General features: G+C 39.4%; 1 protein-coding gene across 3 annotated transcripts in view; it reads left to right on the forward strand.

Annotated features, from left to right (window-relative positions):
• Positions 1–27,659, forward strand: part of JAK1 (Janus kinase 1) — a 133,801-nt gene that overhangs the window by 10,111 nt on the left and 96,031 nt on the right. Inside the window, exon 2 of one of the 3 annotated variants that reach the window (XM_059689288.1) lies at positions 3,849–3,941. The exons of the other annotated variants lie outside the window; for them this stretch is intronic. The gene's annotated coding sequence lies outside the window, so the exon portion shown is untranslated. The remainder of the gene's footprint in view (positions 1–3,848; positions 3,942–27,659) is intronic. 3 annotated transcript variants of the gene reach the window in all.

Genomic DNA, 27,659 nt, shown 5'->3' on the forward strand with positions numbered 1-27,659 from the left:
ACAAAATATTATTTTTCCCCAACTATTTGAAAAGGTAAAAATTTGTAGAGCTTCTTGGTGGCAGGCCAGATTTATTTGGTGGCTAGAGTTTGCTGACTGGCGCCTTAGAAACGTCTTGATCGCTCCCTTTCCTTGCCCCCCCTACCCCACAACCAGCAGCTGGCCATGCCCTCTCAGTCTTCCCTCCCAGTATATTGCAGCTTTGCCTTCTCACCATTCCCTGCCCCTGATCTAGCTTTCTTTTACTTGGGTGATTGCAGTAATCTAGTCTCCCTGCTCCAGCATTTTCAGTCTCCTCCACATAGACATTGAACAGTCCTCCTGTAGCTTGACATAGAATTTCCTGACCGCCAGCCTTTGGAAGCCCCTATTGCCTACAGAAAACAGTCCAAAGTCCATCTTAATGTGGTATTAAAAGCTCTATGTGACAAGACTTCAACTTTTCAGCTTATTTTCCCATTTCTCTCCTTCTACTAGTACACTATGCCAAAATAGGTTATTGACTGTTTTGCATTCGACCCACAAACATTTCTCATATTTTTCTACATTCTTATTTTTTTTTAAATGCACTTTACTTATGCCTCATGCTCTCAATCTGTGAAAATTCTGTAACTTTCAAGGCCCCTTCAAATGTCCCTGACTCCTCCCACCTCCCCCCAAAGGGAGGTATTGCATGCCCATAATACTTGGGTGGTGTGGGGTCCTCTTTCCTGGGGCATCATGTTCTGCCTGTACTTCAGTTCTTTTGTAGACCCACCTCCACTGTGCAATCCCAAGGTCCTTGTGGACAGGACCTTGTCTCGTTTATTATGTCCCCTTTCATAGTAGGCACATGAGTGTTGATTGAATAAATGCTAAATCCTCTGTAGATATGTAGAGTTTGTAGAGGGTCAAAGTGGGAACATTTGACTGAAGGGAGTTTGGTCATATTAAATCCTTGATTCTTATATAAAGTAGTATAATTTTGTGAAAGATCACCCAGTGTTTTGGAAGACTTTGGTGGTATTCTTGGTCCTGTCAATGGCTCAGGTAAATAAGTTCAGGCAAATTATTGATGTTTTTCTTTAGGAATTTGTGTGTTTCCATTTATAAAAAAGAAAAGAGTGCACTTGTTTTAGGTTGCTATCTTTTTCTTACAATAATCTCCCTGCCTCAGTCTCCTACCAGATCACTTGTCACATGTAGTAAGTTCTCCTTTTAATGAGTTGTTCTGTTGTATATGTCTTTTGTATTTATATAGATAGCTTCAACTTTTTTGGGGGTGACAGAAATATGAATAAATAAATACTAGTCCCTTGGTTTATCCAATTTAAGGTAACAACAAGATGGTAAAAGGTAAATATCTTGGAAGAAACAGGAAAAAGGCTCCGGGGCGGTATTAGAATCATGATGTGAGTCTGGTGGGAAGTGAGAAAAGTGTTTTTTAAATGTCTTGCAATCTTTTGGTTAAGTGTTTTATAAGTATCTTTCAATCTTGTGCTTGGGGTGTGTGCACACCTTCCCAAATGAAAGGACAGGGAGAAAGGAGGAGACTCAAGGTTAGAAAGCTTTCAGTGGCAGGTGATGCAGAGGCTTTGCATTTGATAATTAACTTAATCTTTTAATAGCCAGAGAGTTGCATCTTAATTGCATCATTTTCTAGATGAGCAAACAAAGCTAATAAATGGCAGAGCTGGAATTCACATTTGAAGCTCTCTGGCATCAAAACAAAAACCAAAACCCTTTTTACTCGTTTATTCCTTCTAGCTTTACTGAGATGTAATTGGCAAACCCTTCTACTTTAAAAAAATCTTCTTTCTACTGTCTTGCCACTTGTCTTTTTTTTTTTTTTTTTCCGGTGACATTGGGATTTAAAACGAAAACCTATGGAATTTCTTTCTATCCTGTTTTCCAGTATAATGCTTCAGAAGCAGTTTTAGGCTCTTGGAGAGTTGCCTCTGTGCACCTGTATGGTATTTGGTATTGTTAGATACTAAGTAATAAAGAGGATCTGAAAGCATTTGTCAGGGATAGGGGGCAGTTGTGAGGGGGTGGGTGGTGAAACGGGCAGCTGGGTTCATTTAGCATATTTTCTTGTGAAATATGTTTGACATTCCAAATCAAACTTGATTTACTATTACTTTATATTACACAGTTATTATATAACATGTCCCATATTTACCTGTTTGGGTATGAGTATACCAGATGTGTTATGAAAGGCAAGCTGGACTTGGAACCAGGAAGAGCTGGGGCTGAGGCTGTTCTTTGCCACTTACTGGCTCTGTGACTTTGGGCTCATAACTGAGCCTCAATTTTTTTCAACTATAAAATGGATTTTTAGTACCTATCACAAAGGTGGTTTGTGAAGGGTTATTGAGGTAGTGAAGCATCCATCTTATATAAAAACTGCTGTTTGAAATTTTAACCCTGCTATTTCTGGCTTCTGTAAATGCTTGCTGGCTTAAATAATAAGGAAAATAAGACTACTCCCATTTCAGCCATTAAACCTTCCCCAGACGAAGTTATCAGTGCTGGCGTCAGGCCAAGCCTTTTGGTCGAGGTCTCAAAGCGCCAGCACATAGGGCCCTTTAAGAACTTGCAAAAGGGGACCGGAAAAACCCCATATTGGGGAGACAAAGAGGGTAAGATAGTATAAATACAGGAAACTTCCTGTATGATTTCACCCAGAATTTGAGAGACATTTTCCTCTGGGCCCGCGCGTAATAAATGTAACTCCATCTCTCTAAGCATTGCTTGGTTCTTCTCCGGTTTTTCTGTAACAGTAGAATATAGAGAATAGCTTCAGACAGTGCCTGGAACTCAGCAGCATTTAATAAATTTCGGCTCCCCACTCCCATTCCCAAATATTAACTAATGCCAGAGATCCTGTAAATAATTATGTAATGTTTACATGTTTATAAGTGAGAACTTTATAATAGATATTACTCAAGGTATGAACTTCTGATGCAGGAAACACCTTTATACAAATGGCTGGGTTCCTACTACTACGAAAGCATCAGTATAGAATAGTGTGGTTCAGACTCCCAAATCTGGAACCAAAGTCTGTGGTTTACTCTGCTTTAGTTTACTAACTGAATTATTCTGGGCAAGTTATTCAAACTCTTTGTGCCTTGGTTTCCTCATTTGCAAAATGAGGATGATAGTAGTACCTGCCTTATAGGGTTGTAAGGATTAAATGAGCACGCGTGTGTTTGTACCAACATCCTGTAAGGGTTCGCCAGTCTTACTGTTATCCCTCCTGTCTTCATTCCCCTCCTTGTGAAGGCAGCCCTTATGCTGTCTGGAAATTCCCTGGAATTCCCCCTCATATCTTCTCTCCTAAGGTGACTCCTGTGTACCTCATATACCTGTCTTGTCCTCTCTCTTCAGTCCCTTCCTAGTCACTTCATTTTCATCCAGTCTGTCTTTTTCTCACGTCTAATACATTCTTATCAATTACCTTCCTTGTACATTTTTTGCCTAGCCACTTAAAAAAAATCTGTTGTTTTTTTTTTAAATGTGGAAACTGAACATTTTCTAATTATGACCAATAAATCCAACTATGTGTTAAGGAAACTTATACCAAGGAAGATGAAATCCATATTGTCTCAAGCAGTGAAGAAAATAAAATACTTCATTGTTTATTGAATGCTAGCTCTATGCCAGACATTCACATCAGTAAAATGAGACTAAGAATGGTTGAGTAACATGTTTAAAGATACCCAGCTTGTAAGCAGGGGAACTTGGATTTGATTGAAACCAGGCTTGCCGTCTCAAAATCCCTGAGATTAGTTGCCTAACAGCCTTCAGGCACCCTCTCACCACTCCATCTGCACTCCTTAATAACCTGCACTCTGCTCTCCCTCAAGCTCCAGCTTTCGAGATGACAAGATCTCTTTCGGCTCTCTTTGGCTGCAGGAATGCTTTTTCTCTTTTGGCAGGATACATGTATAGTGTTTCAGGTACTGTATGTGTGAAATTGGTCTTTTGTGTGTTGGGTTTGGAAACAACCAAATTTATAGCAGTATGTGTTGGGGGAGGGAAAATGTGTTCCAGATCTCAACAACCAATTGGGAATGAAGTTTTAAAAAGACAAAACTATTTATAAACCAGACTACCAGTGTATTGGGTATTTGTTTTAGTGTGTTACCTGTATGGATATACTTTTAAGGGCTTATGCGTCATATCTGAATCAGGCACATTCTGGAATGTATACACATTATTAATTTGCTTAGCTGTCTGTCCTCATCTGTGGCTGACCTTTGTACCTCGCATCACTACCATTGTGTTTGGCACATAGTAGGAACCCTGTGAAGAAATGGATTTAGTACTCTTTAGAAATCAATGGTTCTTTTTATTTTTCTGTATGCCTGATAGTTTCAGTAAAAGAAATCAATGGAGTAAGGGCCAGGCAACATTGAAAGAGGAATGTTGCCATGCAGTTACCGATCAGATGAAAATACTGCTTACACTAGGCCTAATTGAGACATTTAAAGGTATTTGGGAGCCAGGCACTTAATGAGACTTTGATTATTGGAAGGCAAGGAAAGCAGTCAAACAAGTTCCTTCTTGGCATGGAGTCTTGTTTACTTTTCTCAGGTTAGAACGGATAGTTCTATTGGTTTCAAGAGATCATGGAGACAGGTTTGCCATGAACTTCAGCATATTTGGTTCCAAGTTTGTAGACATTTTCTAGTTAGTGCCGTTTAAGGATTTGTAGCACACAATGATCATAAAATCTTACAATAATTTTGAGAGTTGGAAGAAATCGAAGTTGCCCTGGTACACTTCCTTTCCCAGTTTTGTAACAGAGAAACTAAGAATCAGAGCAATTATGTGACTTGCCCAAGACCTCTCTGGGCCACCATTTAGTGTGTGTGTGTGTGTGTGTGTGTGTGTGTTTGTGTGTGTGTGTTTGTGTGTGTGTGTTTTAAATACAGCATCATGCTGGATTTGTGATTGAGTAAACAAATGATACAGAAGGTAGTCGCATGTAGAATTTAGCAAACTAAATACCCACCTGTTCAAATGGTTCTGAGAAGTGTAAGATGTATTTGTGGGTAGGAGATATTAGAGACTATGTAAGAGGAATTAGGATTATACAGGTTTCAGTCATTACCTTGGACATTATGAAAGGCAGTGTCCCCTGGCAGGAGAGAGATTGAGCTGCTCTCACTGGCCCTTGCCACCTGGAGGTTCCAGAGGTTAGGGACCAAGTCCCTCTTGCTTATCCTTTTAGTCCTAGTGTAGCCCCCATGCCTGTTATCGAGCAGATGGTCAGTAAAATAATATTGAACACATGAATGACAATTATAAGAAGCTAACTATGGCTTTGTCCTGTGGAAAGCCTATTTGTTTGATTGGCATTGCTTTTTTTTTAATGTTTTTTTCTTTTACCAGGAGAAAAGCCACTTTACAAAGCACCTTTAGCTTAAGCTGGCCTTAATAGAGGTCACAGTTATATTAAGAACAGCAAAAACAAAGTTTTGAGAGCTCATTACAGATGAAAAAGTGCTCTCTTGTATAACTTATATTTGAGACCTAAGGCCACTGAGATTCAGAGGTGAAGCGATTTGGAGCTAGCCCCAAACCATGTACTCTTCCCACCGTGCCTGTGGCTGCACTGCTCTTGACCTGTTTTGGAGAATAACTGTATGTAATGCCTTCCCCTATTGCACTGGGCTGCTCACTGGCCCCTCTGCTGCCAACTGGTTCCACAGAGCCTCCTAGAAGCTTAGTCTTCAGGTCTGGTCAAGGTTAAGGTCCTGACCACATACCTGAGTCAGAATTACCGGTGTTTTCTTGTTCTTGCAGCCCAGCCTGCTTTCGGCACATTCTCACCTTGTGAACCAAGCCTGAGGAAGCAATTCGCTCAGTGTTTATGGCTAAATCAGGGTGCCTCAAATCAGACGGTCAGCTAACCCTGACTGGGGCCTCCTGTGGAGAGAAAAGTTTTTATTTTTTCTTTTGACCTTTTTCTTATATCATTAAAAAGCCACAGGCTGCAAATTCAAAATGATTGTAACCTTTCAATTTTATACAAGAAAGATACATACTTTATGGGATCTCCACAGATCTGTATTATGTTTTGTTTCTATAGATATTAGGCACTTGGGTTTTTATTTATTTCTCTAAAGAGTTATTATTGAATTAATTTTATATAGTTTGCTTATCCAATCTGCGTTCAGCCAGTAGTTACCGTTTCATATGAGATACTGTTAATCATTCTTGCATTTACTTTCAGAGAAGTCAGTTGTAAGGATAATATTGGCTCTTCCTAGGTAATCATTTGAAATTTCTGTAGCTCCTAAATTCTTCTTTAAACTTTTATTTAGCATTTTAAAGAAATTAAACAAGTAATGTATTTGTATTTTTTAAAAATTAAGAAATATAAAAATCCAAGGCCTATCATTTATATGAAGATTTTTGTTAATGTTTATTATTTCAGACTTTGTTTTATACACATATAGACGTATAAATTAAAAAAAAATCAAGGAGATCATAGAACATAATGCTATTTTGTAATCTGCCTTTTTCACCAAGTGACTGACTCCTCACAGTTGTACCCCTATAAAGTAATAACTTTTGGTTAGGGTGACATAACTTTTTATGGTACATAGTTTTCCATAGTATGGATGAATGAAAGTTTATTAGCCTAATCTTCTAATGTGGAACATATATATTGCTTGTTTTTCCTACTATAAGTAATCCTGTTATAAACATCTTTGTGCTTCCATTTTTGCGGACTGTTCTGATTTTTTTCCTTAGGAGACTAAATGATATTGTCTGAGAGCTTTGATATTTATCTATGTCATGATTTTAAAAGCACATACTCTACTTTAATGGAAACATGATAAATTTGCCCAGTTGGTCTTTTAGAACAGTAAGTTCTGTAGATTCCCGGGGACTGCAGGGTGCCTGAGCAGTGTTTCCAACAGTTAGATTTTCCCTAGAGCACCGTAAACATTCCGGGCTGTCCGATTCCAAGATTTGCTCTGGAGGTGTGTGGTGGAAGAGACAAGCTTTAGCGCTTTGTGTTTACCAGGTGTGTTGCAGTGAATCTTGAAAGCCCTTCCAAGTAAAATAGGGTCTTCTACCCCTCCCCCCTTGTGATTAAAATATAGGTTGCTAATCTTTCGTAATAAAAAGCCCAAAAGCAATTTGAGAAGATGATCTTTTTCTGATTAGTGGTTATAAAGATTTTACATGATAGTATTCCCAGTGTCCTGAAGTAATTTTATCAGTCAACTTGGCTTCAGTGAAATCAACGAGGCTAGTTTATCTTTGCAAAGACTTGTGACAACAAGCTCATATCTTCCCTACCTGGGGAGTGCAGTTCACATTTAAGATTTTGCTTCAGGCCTCTAGGTGCAGCTTTATGGACTGCGTGTTTCAGATTTCCAGATATGAAACTGGTTTGATGTTAATTTAAGCATGACAGAGTCTGCAGAGTTAGCATCATGCTGGGCACATTGGTTACTTCACCTTTTGTTTGCTCCTTTCTCTGCCTCCTGCTTCATGCAAGAGTCATTATACTTAGGCAGTCATAAATATTTATCGATTATATTGGTATTAATAAAATTAAGCCTTGTCAATAATTAGTGGAAACCAAACAAAAGGAACTTAGAGTTAATGGAGCACTGAGTAGAACTAAGAAGGAGTAAAGTTCTTTCTTCAAATAAGGCACAGGTAAAGGATCTTATCTGTGTTTTGTCCTCCTGTTCTTTGACTTCAGTGTTAGAATTTTCCATCCAAAGCCTCAGCCTTTAACATTTTTTTTTTCTTAAGAAATGTAATAGTATTTCTGGCCTAACATAATGATGTATTTATCAACCAGAAAGATTATATTAATTTTAAATTGTATTCACTAAATTATAGAATTGTATACTACTGTTCTAGTAAAGGTATGTGGTATTGTAGCTAAGATTCCAGAAGGAGCTATGCAGAGAAAATTCTTGTTCAGGAACCTTTTGCTCAGTGAAATTGCTTTTCTAATGCATGTCTATATTAGCTCTTTTTTGGTGACTTAAGCAAAAAATTAAAATGAAATAGAGAAAAATGGAAAAGAAAAATGGTGTTGGGATTTATTGGCCAATGTAACTAGAGCCTATTAAGGGGAGTGGGGAAGACTCCATGTGCTTCAGTGATGTCAAACATGGTCCCTTCATTTGGAGTCCTACTTGTTTTTGCTGCTCTCTCATTGGTCTCATTTCTTGCCACAGTGAGGTTTTCTCCAAATGGCTTGAAGGAGAGCAACTGACTGCCCCAAGATGATGCTCTTCTAGCTTCTATTTATCAAATCTCCCTGAAGGATTCTTACTTGGGTCACCCCTTCGTCATTCATGAATAGGGGTCAGGCAGTCCACTGTGATCTGTAGTCCTAACAGAACCACATGGAATATGAGGTTTCCAAAGACAACGGATGTCTACCACAGCATCTTGAACTGGCAGTTAAATTTTTTTTAATTGCGGTAAAATACACAACATGAATTTACCATGTTTATCATTGAAAAAGTTACAGTTCAATAGTGTTAAGTACATTCACGTATTGCGCAACCTATCTCCAAAAAGCTTTTTATGTTGCAAAAAAGAAACTGTTCCCATTAAACAATCCTCTCCCACCCCCTCTACTCTCCCCTTCTTCCAGCCCCTGTCAACCACATTCTACTTTTTTTCAATATAATTAATAATTTATATTAAAATTTAAATATTGTATTAGAGAATACAGGTTATTAACCTATACAATTATACCACCACTTACGAATTTTAAAATATCCTTGACACAAAAAGAACAATACTAGAAGAGGTTGTATCTGATGAGCTTATGGCAAAGGCTTTCAGGAGGGTGAAGCAGTGGACTTGGTAGTATATGTCGTCAGAAGCCATCATCCTTTGGGCAGAGTTTTAAGTATTAGTTTAAGTTTCTCCTCCCCATTCTTTTTTTCATATGTATACATATATATGCATATATATATATATATACATACACACACACATACATATACACTGAATGGCCAGATTATTATGACCACCAGACGTTTGTAGGCAATTTAGCTATAATTTTGCCCTGAAGTTGCTAGAGGGCCAGACCATTATAAATAGGGAAGCAGGTTGTTTACCACGACAGTAGAAGTGATTTTTTTTCTGAAGATATGGGTAAACAATGCGGTTTAACAGCCTTTGAACGTGATATATATATATGTATACACACACACACACACACACACACACTCACACACACACACTCTAACACTCTGAGTGGCTAGATTATTATGACCACCCCATCAGTACTTCATTGGGCCACCTTTTGCCTTCAATACTGTGGCGATTCTTCTTGGCATTGACTCCACGAGATGTTGAAAGGTGATGCGAGGAATCTGACACCATGCCTGATGAATAGCACTGTCTAGTTCTGTGAGATTTGATGGTTGTGGAACCAGCTGCCTGATGGCTCTTTTAACTTTGTCCCACAAATCGCAATTGGATTGAGATCTGGTGATTGTGGGGGCCACCTAAGCAAGGTAAAGTCTCCCTCATGTTCTTGAAACCACTCCTGCACAATACGAGCACCATGGCATGGTGCATTGTCTTGTTGGAAGAAGCCATCTCCATTGGGATACACCATCAACATGATAGGATGAACTTGATCAGCAATGATGCTTAGGTATGTTGTGCTATTCAGACGTTGTTCCACATGAATTGAAGGGCCCATATCATGCCGGGAAAACATGCCCCAAACCATAACACTGCCCCTACCAGCTTGAAGGGATATTATACTCATGCATGTGGGGGTGCATGCTTTCATGCTGTTTCCACCAAATTCTCACTCTGCCATCTGCATGATGCAACTGGAAATGTGATTCATTGGACCACATGACTTTTTTCCAATGCTCAACTGTCCAATTCTGGTGTTCCTGTGCGAATTGGAGACATTTTATCTTGGTAACTGCAGACAGCAAAGGTGTTCGAACAGGCCTTAGGCTTCCATATCCCATATGATGCAGTGTACGGCTAATTTGCCTACAAACATCAGGTGGTCATAATAATCTGGCCACTCAGTGTATGTGTGTATATATTGTGTGTGTGTGTGTGTGTGTGTGTGTGTATATATATACATACACACACATTACACACACATATATGTGTGTGTATGTATGTATATATGTGTGTGTATATATATGTATATGTATGTGTGTATCTATCTATCTATCTATATGATTTGTGTTAATCCTCACCCAAGGATATTTTTTCCATTGATTTTTTAGAGAGAGTGGAAGGGAGGGAGAGGGGGGAGAGAGAAACACCAATGTGAGAGAGACACATCAATTGATTGCCTCCTGCAAGCAGGGCCAGGGATTGAACCTGCAACCCAGATACATGCCCTTGACTGGGAATCAAACCCGAGACTCTCTGGTGCCAGGGCCGAGGCTCCAACCACTGAACCAAGCTGGCCAGGACTCTTCCCTCCCTCCCTCCCTCTCTCCCTCCCTCTCTCCCTCCCTTTCTTTTTCTTAGTTTTTTTTTAATTTTTCAATTATAGTTGACATACAATATTATATTAGTTCCAGGTGTACAACTCAGTGATTAGACATTTATGTAATGAATGAAGTAATCACCCCAATAAAACTAGTACCCATCTGACAGCATACATAATTATTAGCATGTTACTGGCTATTCCCTATGCTGTACTTTATATCCCCATGACTATTCTGTAACTTCCAATTTGACTTCTTACTTCTTTCACCTTTTTCACCCATCCACCCAAACCCCTCTCATCTGGCAACTGTCAGAATATTCTCTGTATTTCCACATATAAGGGAACTTGTCTCTCTCCCTTTAATTTATTTCATTCAGCACAATCCCTCTTATGTTCTGGGATGAAAGGTTCTGTAAATGTCAATTATATCCATTTGGTCTAGTGTTTCATTTAAAGCCGATATTTCTTTACTAATTTTCTTTTTGATTGATCTGTCTAGAGCTGTCAATGGAGTATTAGGTATCCAACTATGATTGTGTTTTGATCTGTTTCTCCCTTTAGTTCTGTGAGTAGTTTTATATATTTCGGTGCTCCCTGGTTGGGTGCATATATATTAAGAAGTGTTACGTTTTCTTGATGTAGTGTTCCCTTTATCATTATAAAGTGTTTGTCTTTGTCTCTTGTTATCTTAAAATCTGTTTTGTCAGGTATAAGCATGGCTAAACCTGCTTTTTGTGGATGTCATTTGCTTGGAGAATAATTTCCATACTTTGAATCTACCTTTATCTTTGCTGCTTAGATGTGTCTCTTGTAGGAAGCATATGGTTGGGTTTGGTTTTTGAGTCACACTGCTGCTCTGGCCTCTTTACTGGGGAATTCAGTCCATTTACATTTAAGGTAATTGTTGACGTATGAGGGTTTCCTACAGCCGTTTTATCTTTTGTTTTCTGGGAGCTCTGTGCCTCCATTGGTTCTTTTCCTTTATGTTTCTGTCTGTTGTTTTTGTTTGGTGGTATTTCATACGTCTTTCCTCTGTTTCCTCTTTTTTTTTTTTTTAAGCTATATGTCCTGTTTGGGGAATTTTTGTGTGTGTTTACCATTAGGTTTATAAAAAATAAAGGTGCATATACACTGTAGATTTTTCCCTTTTAAATGAGGCTGATCATCTTCCTTTGCCAGATCAGACCTTTCCCCCCTTCCCCTTGTATATTTTTTGTTGTCACAAATTATCTCTGTTTATCTTTGTTTCAGGTAGAATGGACTCCCTTGAGTATTTTCTGCTAAGGAAGTTTTCTGATGATAAAATCCCTCAGCTTCTCTATGTCTGGGAATGTCTTTATTTCTCCTTCATATTTAAAGGATAATTTTGCTGGATATATTATTTGTGGCTGGTAATTTCTCTCTTTCAGATATTTGAATATTTGATTCCACTCTCTTCTGGCATGTAGAGTTTCTGCTGAGATGTCAGATGATATTCTGATGTGTTTTCCTTTGTACGTCACTTCCTTCTTTGCCATGGCTGCTTTGAGAATTTTCTTTGTCATTAATTTCTGACAGCTTCATTACCAAGTGCCTTGGAGAGGGCCTCTTTGGATTGAGGTAACTAGGTGTTTTGTTTGCTTTTTGGATTCGAGGATCTAGTTCTTTCCATAGATTTGGGAAGTTCTCATCCACTTTTTGTTTGAGTAGACTCTCCATGTCATGCTTCCCCTCTTTCTCTTCCACTATGCCTATGATTCTGATACACTTTTTCTGATGGAGTCAAAGAGGTCTCGTAGAACTCTTACTTTTCCTTATTCTCAGGTCTCTTCTTCCCTCTGCATCATTTCTTTCTTTCTTTTTTAATATACTTTATTGATTTTTTACAGAGAGGAAGGGAGAGGGATAGAGAGTTAGAAACATCGATGAGAGAGAAACATCGATCAGCTGCCTCCTGCACACCCCCTACTGGGGATGTGCCTGCAACCAAGGTACATGCCCTTGACCGGAATCGAACCTGGGACTCTTCAGTCCACAGGCTGATGCTCCAACCACTGAGTCAGGGCTCTGCATCATTTCTTGATTTCCATCTTTAATATCACTAGTTCTTTCCTTTAACTGGTTGGTTCTGTTTTCTATGCTCAACAGTTCACTCATAATCTCCTTAATTGCCTGCTTCATTTCTAGGATTTCTGATATATTCTTTTTTAAAGTTTCAATTTTTTGAGAAATACTCATTTTGTTCATTGATTTGTTTTCTGAGTGCATTGAATTGCCTGTCAGTATTTTCTCGCATCTTGTTGAGTATTTCCAGAACTGCAGTTTTGAAACTTCTGTCATTTATATCCTATAATTCCATGTGTTCCACCCTGCTTTCTGGGGATTTTTCGTTTTCTTTCTGGTCATCCTCATTACTGTGGTTCTTCATAGTATTTGCTGCCCTCCTTTGTTTTTGCGTTTATCTCTGAAGAGGTCTCTCTATTACGTTCCAGTATCAGCGGTTCTCAACCTGTGGGTTGCGACCCCTTGGGGGTCGAACGACCCTTTCATAGGGGTTGCCTAAATACATCCTGCATATCAGATATTTACATTACGATTCATAACAGTAGCAAAATTACAGTTATGAAGTAGCAACGAAAATAATTGTACGGTTGGGGGTCACCACAACATGAGGAACTGTATTAAAGGGCCACAGCATTAGGAAGGTTGAGAACCACTGCAGTAGATGGTGCTGAATTGGCAATTTTTACCTCTGTGCTCTCCCAGGTTTGAGCGTCTGTGGCTTCTGTAGGACACTACTGCTATGCTGCTTGGGGTTGGGGTTTATTTTGCCCTCACCTTAATGGCCGCCCCTTACCTCCCCAGTTTGGCCCAAGCACCCTTCCTGGGATTCAGTCACAGAGAGCAGCAGTTATTCAACTGCAACCTTTCTTGATTTACAGATAATAGGGTCCTGGAGCCAACTCCAAGGGCAATGGGAGGCGAGTTTTGGGAGTCTAAGCAGCTGCCGGTTTCCTTTGTCAGAAACACCACTGGCTGGCCCAGCAGTGGGGAACCGCAGGGCAGAACCCTGTGCTCTGTCAGACATCTGCTGACTTCAGTCAGTGCTCTTTCTCGATGCTGTTCACGCCTGCCTGCCGCTAGCAGCTCGCTCTGCTGGACTGCCCTCAACAGCTCACTGTTCCCCTTGCCCAAAGAAATGTCTGCTGCTGCTGGCTTTCCCCCCTCTCCCTGGAGCTCTCAGCTGAGCTACAGGGCTGCTTGTGCCGGCCATCTGCGCTTCCCCTCCTCCCTTCTCATCTCCCAGCTTATTCCAGGAAGCCCGCCTTTAGGTGTTTCAGTGTGTGGGTCTCTCAGGCATGTATCTGTGTAGAGCAGGGACTTTTTTGTTGAATTATAGATGGTTAATTTGTTGAAATGTCAGGGGGAGAGGAAAAGATGCGCCCTTATGCCATTCCTCTGATGTCCAAAGCCTTTGCTATAAAGTCTGTTTTGTCTGGTATAAGTATTGCTACTCCAGCTTTTTTCTTTATTTTCATTTCCAATTTCATGAAATATCCTTTTCCATCCTTTTACTTTCAGTCTCTGTGTGTCTTTCGATCTGAAGTGCGTCTCTTGTAGACAGTACTAGTATACGTAAGGATATTGTTTAGCATATGTACTAGTAAAGATCTTGTTTTGCTATCCATTCAACCACTGTATGTCTTCTGATTGGAACATTTAATCCATTTGCATTTAAAGTAATTGTTAATAGATACGTATTTATTGCCACTTTATTATTCATATTTTTTAATTTTTTTATTCTTCATAGAGAAGACCGGTTGACATTTCTTGCAATACTAGCTTGGTGGTGATGAACTCCTTTAGCTTTCTCTTGTATGAAAAGCTCTTTATCTGTCCTTCAGTTCTAAATGATAGTTTTGCTGGGTAGAGTAATCTTGGTTGTAGGTCCTTACTTTTTATCACGAATATTTAATGCCATTCCCTTCTGGCCTGAAACGTTTTTGTTGAGAATTCAACTAATAGTTTTATGGGAACTCCCTTGTAGGTAACTGTTTTTCTCTTGTTCCTCACATTCCATTTTCTGTCTATGAATTTGTCTATTCTAGGTACCTCATATAAGTAGGATCATATTCATTCAGTGTTTATCCTTTTGTGTTTGACTTATTTTACTTAGCACAATATCTTCAAGGTTCCTCCATGTTGTAGCATGTGTCAGAATTTCCTTATTTTTAAAAAATATCTTTTTATTGATTTAAGAGAGAGAGGAAGAGAGAGAGAAAGAAACATCCATGTGAGAGAGAAACATGGATTGGTTGCCTCCTGAATGCACTCTGATCAAGGATTGAACCCATAAACTGGGTATGTACCCTGATGGGGAAATCAAACCAGCAACCTTCTGGTGCATGGGATGATGCTCAACCAACTGAACTACACCATCCAGGGCAGATTTTTCTTATTTTTATATATCACATTTTGTTTATTCATCTGTCAGTTGTCACTGAGTTACTTTTACCTTTTGGCTATTGTTATTATTGCTGCTATGGACATGAATGTACAGATATTTCCTTAGGACCCTGATTTCAATTATTTTGTGAACTAGCAATTTTTAGATAACTCTAACTCATACAGGGCCAAAACTAAGTTTGTGTTTTCCTTTAAAAACTGCCTCTTATTGTAACCTCTCTCTCACATCACCTTCACTGGTTCCCTGAGCCAGATCTGGGGCTTATTTTGACTCATCTCATATAGGCTGTTAGTCACCAAGTTCAATTGATACATATCTCCTAAACATCCTTTTAATCCAATGCTACCCTGAGTATGTTTGTTCTAGGATTTCTGCAAGTAAAGAATTTCATGATCAGATAAGTTTGGGAAGTGTGTAATACTGCTTAGTTTATCCTTTTCTTGTCAGAATTAAAATGTATCTATCTATATATATAAAAGCCTAAGCGACTAAACAACCAAACCACCCTCGGTCTGTCGACTGGTTGCTATGATGCGCACTGACCACCAGGGGAATGATGCTCAATGCAGGAACTGCCCCCTGGTGGTCAGTGCGCTCCCACAGCCAACCTCCTGTGGCTGGCCAACCTCCAGAGGTCCCTCCCCGGTCCCGGGGATGGCCCCGATTGCCGGCCAGGCCGAGGAACCCCACTCATGCATGGATTCATGCACCAGGCCTCTAGTGTTAACATAAAATCTTACAGCAAAGAAACTATTGAATATGCTTTTGAATATTGAATGATTCAATCATTTTCCAAATATGTTTGATCACATTTTCACATAACATTTACTAATATGAAATTGTGTAAGAAACACAGCTTTCATGTCTCCTTGCCTTCGCATCTCCACTCCTTCTCTAGGTTACATCTCTTGCTTGGACAGTAGCTCAAACCTCTGAAATCAGGTGCTTATATTTTTAAATAGTTATTTATTAAATTGGTTGGGGTGACATTGGTCAACATGAGCATATAGGTTTCAGGTGTGGGTTTCTAGGTCATAAGACCTGTATATTGCACTGTGTGCCCACCACCTAAAGTCAGATCTCCTGTCACCTTGTATTAGTACCACCTTCTCCCCCCACTCTTTTCCCTCTGACAATCTCCACACTGCTGTTTGTGTTCACGAGTTTCAATTTTATATCCCACATATGAATACAGTTCTTAGCTTTTTCTGACTGACTTATTTCACTTAGCATAATATTCTCAAGGTCCATCCATGTTGTTGCAAATGGAGCTATTTTGTCCTTTCTTATGGCTGAGTAGTATTCCATTGTGTTTATGTACCACATCTTCTTTATCCAGTCTTTTATCATGGGACACTTTGGTTGTTTCCATGTCTTCGCCACTGTGAATAATGCTGCAATGAACATAGGGGTGCATATATCTTTTTAAATACATGATTGAGAGTTTTATGGGTATATATCTAGGAGACGGATTGCTGGGTTATATGGTAGCTCTATTCTTAATTTTTTGAGGAATCGCCAGACTGTTTTCCATAGTGGTTGTACCAGTCTATATTCCCACCAGCAGTGAATGAGGGGTCCCTGTTTTCCATAACCTTTCCGACACTTGTTATTGCTTGTCTTGTTGATAATGGCCACTCTAACAGGTTTAAGGTGATGTCTCATTGTAGTTTTGCCAGTGAGATAGAAATCTTTTTTATTATTTATTTATTTTTATTGATTTCAGAGAGGAAAGGAGAGAGAGCGATAGAAATATTAATGATGAGAGAGAATCATTGATCGGCTGCCTCCTGCTTGCCGCCTATTGGGGATCAAGCCTGCAACCTGGGTATGTACCCCGTGTGGGAATTGAACCATGACAGCCTGGTTCATAGTTCAGCGCTCAATCTCTGAGCCACGCCAGTCGGGCTGGACATCTTTTCATATGTTTATTGGCTGTTCATATGTCTTGGGAGAGGTGTATTAAACCTTTTTTGTCTCATCAATCTATTTGGCAGTCAGCTGAAGCCTCTTTCTCTTGGAATAAGAGGATGTATAATAAAATGAATAAGATTACAAATCATTCACTCATTTGCTAGAGATGAGCTGTTCTCTGGTTCATTTTTAGTTGCTGCAGACTGGAAATGCTCTGTGGGGAGTATTGCATGGTGGGGAATAGTGTGGACAGTGGAGTTGGGACAGTTTCTGTGGGCAAGTTACTTAATTTCTCTGTCTCAGTTTACTCATCTGTAAAATGAAGATAATAACAGTACCTACCTCATAAGGCTATTAAGAGAATTGAGACTTTATATTTAAAGCACTTAGAACAGTGACTGGTGTATATAAGTGACCAATAAAATATTAGTTATTTCTTTCCTCCCTGCTTCCCTGGTGGCATCATTTGTATCATCTTATTGCAAAAGATGATTTACAAGTCCTGTGAAGTTCATTCTTCAGAGATTTTGCATGCATTTCTATAGTTAATCATCAATGAAGGAAAAAATAATCTGGTAACATTACCCATAATTAACTCTTTTGGTGCATAGTAAGTGCAGAATGTAGAGCATCCTTTGTTAGTGTAGATGTAGAATGTTTGCTTTATTTAATAAGCACTTATTCTCAAAACCTAGAAAACAGAATATTAGAGGAAACGCTGTGGAAGGAAGTGTGTTTATGGGTGAATGGCTGACTTACAGGATTTTTATTTTTATTTTTACTGAGACTTAAATAGTTCCTTTTGAGAGTTTTTAGCAGATAAGATCATGAGTTCCAGTCACAGTCCTGTGACTTTGGGCACGTTAACAAAAACTTTGCCGTTTACTTATTTACAGAAATGGGGCTATTTAGACCTACTAGGCTTAATTTGAATATTGAATGAGATAACATATGCAGAAAACATAGCCTGTTATTGGTGATCAGTAAATGGTTTTCTTTATCCTCTCTTCTTCCATGGAAGTAGAAGAGGATCCCTGTGTAATCTGTTACTTAGCGCTAATGTTCTCACTTTGTAGGTGGCAAATGTCCCTTTTACGAAGGTGTTCTTTGCAAGCAATTTTAACTTTTCATTAAGATTATTATTATGTTGCTGTTGTTGACATTTTGTTTGACATGGGTACTATATTCAATTTGTTCAGAAAGCAGAACAAGGTACAAATTGAGAAGGCTTGCTCCCATCCTTGTCAACTTCCTTCCCTGACCCCCCGAGTATCCTCTTTTATTAATTTCTTGTGTCCAGATATAATTCCAGTGTGTGTGTATGTGTTTGTATTTTACCCTCATTCGAGGATATGTTTTTATTGATTTTTTGAGAGAGAGAGAGAGAGAGGAGAGAAACATTGATATGAGAGTGAAACATTGATTAGGTTCTTTTTACTTCACACCCTGAGATACAATTTTGAGAGAAAAAATGTCTTATATTTGGTTAATTATGTTATCTACTATTATTCCTTATTCTAAAGCAGGGATGGCATTGACTGATACTGGCTTAAAGTCTGAGTCATGTGTAGATAAAACATGCTAAACAGTTACATTGGTATTAAATTGGAGATTAACCTTTCATTTGGGTTAAAGTTGAATACATGTACTAACGCACAGCTACCGAACCACTATTCTTGATTTAATTGAAGAAAATGAATGCGATTTGTCCACATTTTCACAGTTCCTCCCATGTAGAAATTAGTTTTATTGTTTCTTTCACTAAAAAATACTCTGATAAAATAGTTTTGCAAAGGAAAGCTAACCTAGCTTTGAATCTACAATAAAAAACAGTAAAAATTAATTTTTTGCTCAGCTATGTTCGGGACCTTCATAAGTAGTGTATTTGTCTCTAGAGAGCATCACCATGCTGCCTGCACCAGAAATTTTATGTACTCTTCTGAGCTCTAATGGTTCATACTGGTTCTCTAGTAAACAGCTGGAAGAAAAGAATATGGTTCTTCTTATTCACGGCAAAGTGGTGATAAATTTCTCCATGAATATCTGGATCCACTTGTCCTCTTCATCTCGTATCAAAATATCCACTTCCATCTATGATATATCAAATTTCATCATTCAAATGTTCCTCATAAAACACCTTCAGTTTTCTCCTAACTTGGTAGTTCATTTTTAAAAGATATATTTTTATTGATTTCAGAGAGGAAGGGAGAGAGAGAGAGAGAGACATGAATAATGAGAGAGAATCATTGATTGGCTGCCTCCTGCACGCCCTACACTGGGGATTGAACCCGCAACCTGGGCATGTGCCCCTACCGGGAATCGAATCTTAACCTTATGGTTCATAGGTCCATGCTCAATTACTGAGCCATGTCGACAGGGCTGGTGGTTCATTTTTGCATATAGTTATTATGTTCATCCAGGAGTAGTTTCTCTCTCTTTGGATATTGCAGATCCCAGAGAGCACTGATGGGATATGGTTGACCTCAGACTTTTCATTTGGTCTTTAGACCCAGGTATTGTCAGTAAACTTATAGAGTCAGGCACCTTCATGTTGGAGATCTGGTAGTAACCCTGAGACCGTGATTAAGTCATTTCATGCCTCTGTGCTTTGTTTTATTCATCCATAAAATGAAGGTCCTTTGTAGGAGTTTGAATGAAATGTCTTACATTTGAGGTCCCCTTTCCAGTCCTAGTTTCTCTGGGAAGAGCAGAGGACTCTGAAAGGAGGTGAGTTTTTTTGTTTTGTTGTTTTGTTTTGTGTGCTTTTCCCCCCCGTTATAACCAAGAGAAATTTGAAATAATTATTGACTGACTTTACTTATTTTTGGGGATCCCTAAAATATAAGACATATACAGGCAGTCCTCGGGTTATGTCGGACTCGACATTAAGTCGTTTCATGGTTACATCGCCATCTCCCATTTATTTATATAAAAAGAAAAGTTCTGTCATTTCGACGTATGTACATATGTCCTTTATGTTTTTGATTATTTACCACAAGTAAAGGGCAGGAATTGTTATCTTTTAATTTTTTTTTACTGTTTCATTACTGTGTATGTGTTCCATGTGAGTGACATAGGTGCTTATGTAGGTGGGTTCCGACTTACGGTGAAAATTGTGTTACTTTGCGCCGTAGGAACAGATCTCTGAGGTAACCTGAGGACCTACTGTAATCTTCATTTTTACCTTTCATTTCTGACATTATCAGAATGTTAAACATTTAAGCCTCAATGAAAGCCCCAAATGGAAGAATGTTCAGTAATGTTTCATTTTTTATTTTAAAATGTTTCCAGAGTTGAGTGAATTTACTTCAGATGTGGCTGTAATTGCAGTATATTATTGACTCTTTTAATCTCTTAGGGATGAATCATTTTGGGATAACCAACTTTTCTAGGTCAGTGGGAGGTTATTTTTATAATTCAGTGTATTTTAAAGAAAACCTTTACTTTGATGATAAAGTTCAAAAATATATTTGCTATGTCTTTGCCACGAGTACCATATATTTTTATTTATTGATCAGGTTCATTTATGAACATCAATAGTTATGCTGAGCCCTGTGCTTATAGGGTCATAGCATGGTTTGGAGTAGAAAGTCCTAAAGTCGAAACTTTAAATTTTAGTTTTGCTGCTTATTGACTCTGTTGTGTTGGAACACCAAACCCCTCTTAACCTCACTTTCCTCATTTTTAAAGAAATTGGGAGTGAGAAACTTGGAATAAAATAGAGCTTCCATAAATGATAGCTCTTACGATTATTAAGATAGAGAAGCCCTCCAGGATCTAGTGAGTTGTGTATAGACAGTGTATTTTCATATTAGCTACCTTTCAACTAGAATGCTTGTGCTTTCTATAGTTTTTCTATCAAGTTCCCTGTTTTCACTTCTTAAAGCAACTAGTATGCCTGTGTGTAGGGCCACTTTCCATAGGATCTACAGGCTTGTTGCCATCTGGTCACTCTTACTTTATACACAGTTGAAAAGGCCTGCTAACGTGTAATGTTCATGAGTATCTTTGTGAAATTTCTGCAGTATTTCCTTTGGTGAACTCGTATTTTATGTGTGTTCCAAAACAGTGAAGCTCAGCCCCATTCAAATTTAAGTGTGCATATTTGCATACTGGTCTTTATTTAGAAAGGAATAGCATTGAGTAACCCAGTAGGGAGACATGTAATCTAAGTTGTTTTTCTCTTATTTCCTCTTCCTCTTGTATTGACTTGTTGTGCCACATGTGAGTTTCAGAGTGAAGATTGAAACCATGTGTTTTCTGAGTTTTTTTTTAAGCCTTGAGTGGGATTATATCCATGACCTTGACCTTATAAATTACGCATCTGCTGTGTGCCTAATCCTTGTGCTTTGTTTGGTAATATCTCTATTGAAAGACGAGGAAACCAAGATTTGGAGAAATTATGCATCCTATTCATTTTATAAATGAGTAACTCTTGTCTGACTTAAAAGCCCATGCTTTTTATCACTAAACCATGCTATATGTTACTTTTAAACTAGTGACTCCTAACTTTTGAAAAGTGTGAAGCTCTTGTGATCCTGGGTGGATGTGTTGGAACTGGGGTTGTGTAGATTTTTATACTTCTTCCCTTCTCCTATGTAATGAGCCATAGGCTGCCATCTATTCTCATCTGCCTAGCCACTGTTAGAGGTGTGCTCATATGTATACAGTCATGCAAAGATCTGCTGCTCACAAATCATCTGGCATCCCCTTGCTTCCAGAAAAGAGGGTTGGTAGCAGTCAGAACAGTGAGCCAATGGGGCAAGGTTATCTTAGAGCAAAGTATGTTCTCAATTTTTCTAATAGTACCAGTAGTGCTGTAAACACATATGAGCCAACAAAGTACCTATGAAAGGAATGCTAGATTAACCTTCAGTTTAGTTAAATTAATTTCTTTAATTATTAAATAGTCAGTTAGTTATAGCATTTGGTAGGAATGTCAGGGGAGAGTAAATGCCCAGGATTCTGTTCTGGGCACTAGGAAGCATGTCCTGAGATAGTATGGAATTGCCATCTACCTCTGCTCCCATCACATTCTTGTGTAGACATAAAATATTAAGAAGAGAGACTTCAGAGGTAGCATTAGTTTTTCAGTTTCTTTGGCAATAAACTCTTAATTTTAGCTGAGAAACATGAAAGTATATGGTCTGGTGTTGAGAAAGAGTTTACTTGCTACTTCCATTCAGAGCCAGTACGGTTTTGGACTTTATATAAATGGTCCTGGCGTTGAGGGAATTAGAGAAAATAAATAGTTCTGGTGATGAGGAAGTGGAGCAGTAATGTCCAGTTGAAATATGTCCATTAAGCCCAAATTAATCAGCTCATCTGTGTGCCTTCATAAAAGGCCGATTGGTGATCTTGGTCCAGGCCTTCATTTAGTTTATGTAAAAACATGGAATCATATTTCATGTGTTCCAAAACCATGAAACCTAAGTATGCCTGGCTGGTGTGGCTCAGTGGGTTAGCATCAATCTATGAATTAGGTCATGGTTTGATAACCGTCAGGGCACATGCCTGAGTTGCGGGCTCGATCCTCAGTAGGGGCATGCAGGCGACAGCTGACCAATGATTCTCTTTCAGCATTGATGTTTCTATCTTTCCCTCTCCTTTCCTCTCTGAAATCAATAAAAATATATTTTAAAAAAAGATTAAAAACCCTAAGTGTGAATTTGCATGCTGGTCTTTATTTAGAAGGGTTCAGATAAGTACAAGTGCTTCTGTATTTTTTTCCTAACTAGGTTTAGTTTATAAGCCGTGGAAGATTCTGCCGCTATCCCATTATTACTAGCCAATAGTTAAAAAGAACCTTTATGTTACTGATAAAAAGGAAGACATAAAATCACACAATGTATCTAAAATTTTTGATTAAGGTTGTTCTTTATAAAGGACCATTTCTTGTCTTTGTATATAATTGAACTTAATTTTTTAAAAAAATAATTCTAGATTGACAGGACGTTGCAAAGATAGTACAGAGAGGGCCTGTGTTAATTGAACTTTACTATAAGTGTGAAGTGCTTTACTCTCTAATTTTAAAGGTTTCAGATTTATGGAAAAACTTTCTAAGAAAAAAGATGCTCAGTGTTGGGTCACTGAAACCTCTTCTGAACTAGTTTTCTGAGTGAGTATAGGTACAACTGGAATAATGGCTGAAATCCAGATGGTGCTAGTCAGGACAAGGACTGTGACTGTGTCATAAAAATGAAGTGGTTTCCTTTGAAGCCAAAAGCACCATTGGAAGGAGATGAATGCGTGGGGTTCTTTAGTCCCTACAGCTTGGACCTCTTGGGCCTTTGAGCTTCCTGTAGGTGCTTGAGGTTTTGCAAATGGTCCTAGTAGCCCTGAAGCTACAGTTGTCAAAGTAACAGGTGGTGGTGGCTGGAAGCCAGCTTGGCAGCCAGTCAGTTCCCCAAATAGCCAAGGTTGCTCAACCTTGACAAGGTCCTACAGACCAAAGGGGGGGGGGGGGGCGCGATGGGTAGGAGGATCAGCCCCACACAGATATTTGATTTTCTTTTGAAACAAGTCATTTAAAGGATTTTCTATAAATGGTCTTAGGCACTTAGGATAAATTAAAATGCATTGCTTTGTGTTCTTATTCATACCTATTTGAAATTGCCATTTTTGTAGGTTAAAAAATGATCAAAGGTTTGAAGTTTCATAGGGTTCAACCTAATGTTTTATGCTGTCACACTGAAAGTTCTTATGAATGTGGAATAGCATGTTTTCAAGGAAACGGCTCTACCTCTTCATTTATGGAGGAAATATAGCACTTATTAAGTTGAGGAATTAACCTAATCCTCTGAACAATCCGGGGTAGGTCCTAGTATTTACTCTCATTTTAAGATCACAGCTAGTGAGTGGTTATGCTGGGCTCACACCCAGGCCGTCTGTCATGAAGTTGTGTTGCTTCTCAGCACTTTATTTGGCTCCACCTGTCCAATCATACCTGTGAAAGTCCTCGGTGTCTGGGCAGCTGATGGGCAAGTGACATAGGTGTGTCTCTTTGATTTTGTGGGAAAAGGAACTTAATTTTCCCCTAAAAATGAATGAATTTTTCCACAATACAAGAGTTTGATGAACTTAAGGATATTCTTGCAGTTTTTAGGCCTCTGGAGTTGAAGGGGAAGGTAGAAACTTGTTGGCTCTGATAATTAAAGTGTAGGTGATTGTCGCCTTGGAAGAGGAGGGTCAATGTTTGGTAGAGTCCATTTTAACCTTGAAATCCTGTGGTTATCTAATAACTCACTGCCTCTCCTCTGTGTTGTTTAACCTCGTGGATCTTGAACATGGACAGAAAGGAAGTGACTCAGCCCATGAGTGAGTTTTATTTAGAAATTGCTCATTGGCCTCTTATTTGCTGAGCCCTGTATTGATATTGGTGTCGTAAAGCTGGGGGCTAGGAGACTGGATCCCATGGGAAGTGAAGTGGGGAGAGTCTTTGAGGCATCTGTCTTTGGGCCACTTGTCCTGGGTGTTGAGACACTTACAGGTCTGTTGTAGGATGGCCTTCCTGGATCCTTTCAAGCCACACTCCAGCCTTTCCTGATTTATTTGTACATTGGTTATTGCTCTGACATCCATTGAACAAAATTGTAAAGGGGACTTTTGTTAGTCTTCTCCCTTACCATCAGAAATGAGCCATTGTGGTTGCAGGTGATTCTGTCACCAGCATCTCAGGTATTCTGTCACAGCAGGAAGGGCTGGACAAACAGCAGGTGACTGCCAGAGACCTAGATGACTGTTCAGACTGAGTAGGAGAAAAGGACAAGTTGTTGGAGACTTGGTTTAAAATGAATTATCAGTCTCCCTGGTTTCCTCCTCTGATGGGCAGAGGAAGGAAAAAGTCAGAAAAATTTTGTAAATTGAACTGCGTCCAGCACTGCCAGGGGTGAACCTGAGGAGGGGTGGTGAAGGATGAAAGAAAACAGACAAAAGAATACAGTTGGGACCAGGTGGATCACTGCCTAGATGAGGAAACAGTGACACAGCTTGTTGAAGCTTTATTTTATAGTCAGATCACACAAAGCAAAACAAGGTGAGTGGTCAACATGTTTATAATGTTCTTGCAAGTTTCAAATCTATTTTGTTACTCAAGCCTTGTTATGGCAGCACTTGCTGCATCTCCCACAGCCCATTAGCTACCTAGGAACAAGGGAGGACTATAAGGTCAAGCTTAATTGTGCTAGGAGGGCTCTGCCCTCCAAGCTGGGACTTGTATGTAGCTCTGCCACAGGTCAGTCCGAGGCTTGACCCTACTCCCTACAGTAAATATTTTTAACACCCTACAGTCTGGTGCTTTAGTTTGATCACAGTGGATTGAAAACCAGCTTAATTTGTTTGGTGGTGTCATCCCCAAAGATGCCAGCCTGCATCTGCATTCCCATTCCTCTTTCTAGAGGCCAGTCAGGGAGAAGCTCCCTCATTCCTATTTTAGAGGGACCACGGAGGGGATTGATGCACACCCTCATGGCTGGGATTGTATTGGTCTTCAAGTGAGTTGATTTCGTAAGTTAATCATAAATCTTTCTACAGACTGCGATGGCCTTGGGAACTCTGGATGGTCCTGCTGGGGGACATTCATTCATCCACTGAGTACCCACCATGTTCTAAGTACTGATTATGAGAAAAAAGAATGAATAAAACCAGCCCCTAGTATAATCTGGTAGATGGTATTTACAATGCAAAGAACGCTAAGGTTGTAATGATGTGTTTAACAAAGTACTGAGGAGGCACAGAGAAGAGAGTGACTGCGTTTGTCTGAGGAAGTCAGGAAGATTCCACAGGAAGGTGAGGCGTTTCAGCTGGATTTTTAGATAATGAAACAATTCTCCAGGTCCAATAGATGGGAAAGCTTTCAGAAAAGTCTCAGGAGAACAAAGCCTTGGGAACAGTCAGGGTTGAGGGGGCATTCATGTAGTGCCTACACATCTCGTTTGTAACTGGAATGCCAAGGTCTTCATATTCTGTTTTTTTAATTTATTGTTCCATGAATTCATCATGATGAGTCACTGCAACTCTGTTTGCAGCGATGCCAGGTACTGCTGGTGAGAAAACAACTTAGTTCTTCACTGCCTGGTGCCCCTGGGTGTGGCTCCCCCAGCCCTTTGCTTTCCCTTCCTCAAAAACAGCCTCATCTGTTGTGCCTTTGTGTCATTTATTGAGCAAGTTTCTTAGGACCAAACTTGACTTTTGAGTGATGCCTTTGGGATCCCACTGAAAGCCTTCCTTGCTGATCTCAACCAGTGACCAGGAACAGAGACTGTTTTTGGTCCTTTCCCATTTTTCCACGTGTTCTCTGGCCGCCTCCGATACCTCTGTCCTTCCTGCTGTTTGGTCAGCATTTGTCTTTCCCCCTGTTGAGGACCACTAATAGTGTCTGGGTCACTTCCTGCCAGTTCCCCAATTCTAGAGGTGGACCTGTGAGTTAGGCCCTTGCCTCTGTGCCTTGTTAATGTGTTTGTGTTAATTGAGAGTATCCATACTTACAGAGTAATTGTACATTCTGAAGTGCCTAAAAATTCTACAGACCAAGGCTGATTGGAATGATTCAAAGCTAGTCACTTCAGTGTGAAACAAAGTGAGCCTAAGGGTAAACCAAGGATTCTTTGAAAGCAGAAACTTTCTCTAGACCAGTGTGTTTGATGAAGCAGATAGATTGCCATTGTGGTCTCTAGCTGTGTTGTCAGAAACACAGGGATCCTTAGAAGTGAATTCTGGCCCCACAGTTGTGTGGAGAAAGTGTGATAAAGCAGCATGAGAAGGAAGGGCGTACAATGTGTCCTTTGACTTTCTGTTGAAGAGTGAGCATCAGTCAGCATGTTGCCCGCACGAATGATGAGGGGAGCACGCAGGTGGGAGGTGGGTAATGTCCTTTGGCATAGCATTTGTGGAAGGCCTCTTGGGATCCTGCTTTTTAAAGTGTTGTGCAAGTCCCTCAGAGGTTTCTTCACTTCCCCTGGCAGTAAGTATAGAGATGGGGACTCACTCTTACGCAAAGATTACTCAGGGCTGAAAAAAGCTGCACTTGCCAATGGTTTCGCTGAGCTGGAGATTGGTCAGATCCCATGTCTGGATAGTGGCCATGGTTATTAAAAGTAACTTCCTGAGACCAGGGATCTAGGAATTTAGAAGTTCAAAGCAGAGGGGTGGGAGCCATATGTTCTCCCTCCTACCAGACAAGGGAAGTTTCCATTTCATTAGCTCCAGAACTTACAGTAAAACTGAACTTCTTTGCACCCAGGTTTACTCTTTAATAAAATGGGGATAATGGTGCTTAAGCCCCTTTAGCGCTGGTTCAGAATTAAATGAGTTAATGTAAGTATAAGTTTTAGCATGATGCCTGGTTTCATCTAGCTAACACTGATGTAGTGTTTACTTATATTTATTTTCCTTGTTATTTATTTGAGATTTCCCTGAGTTGCTGTATTTATTTTAAATACATAAATCTTTCTATGGCTTTAGGCTCCATCTGCAGTGACCTAAGAATTCTTACTGGGAGGAAGAATCTTTGAGTTGTGGTTGTTTCTTTTCATTCCCTTCCCTTGCTTCATTTCCCACCCCTGGGGCAGTGCAGGGGAGAGGGCACTGGGGAGAGTCAAAAGTCAGTGGAGGACAGAAATGTGTGTAGTCAAAGGCGGAGGCATTAGCCCAATCTACTTACTCCCCGCACAGAGTTGGGCCCTTGGGATTATTTGATGATGGACTTGATTATCCCATTTTACCAATTAGAAAAATGCCACTGCATTACTCTTTGGAGAAGCTGGACACAGGTATATGAGAACTCTTTACAGATCTGTAAAATTAAAATTCATTCAAAATAAAAAGTTTTTAAAATTTGGGAAA

This window comes from Myotis daubentonii, chromosome 3 (genome assembly GCF_963259705.1).
Source record: "Myotis daubentonii chromosome 3, mMyoDau2.1, whole genome shotgun sequence".
Lineage (NCBI taxonomy): Eukaryota > Metazoa > Chordata > Mammalia > Chiroptera > Vespertilionidae > Myotis > Myotis daubentonii.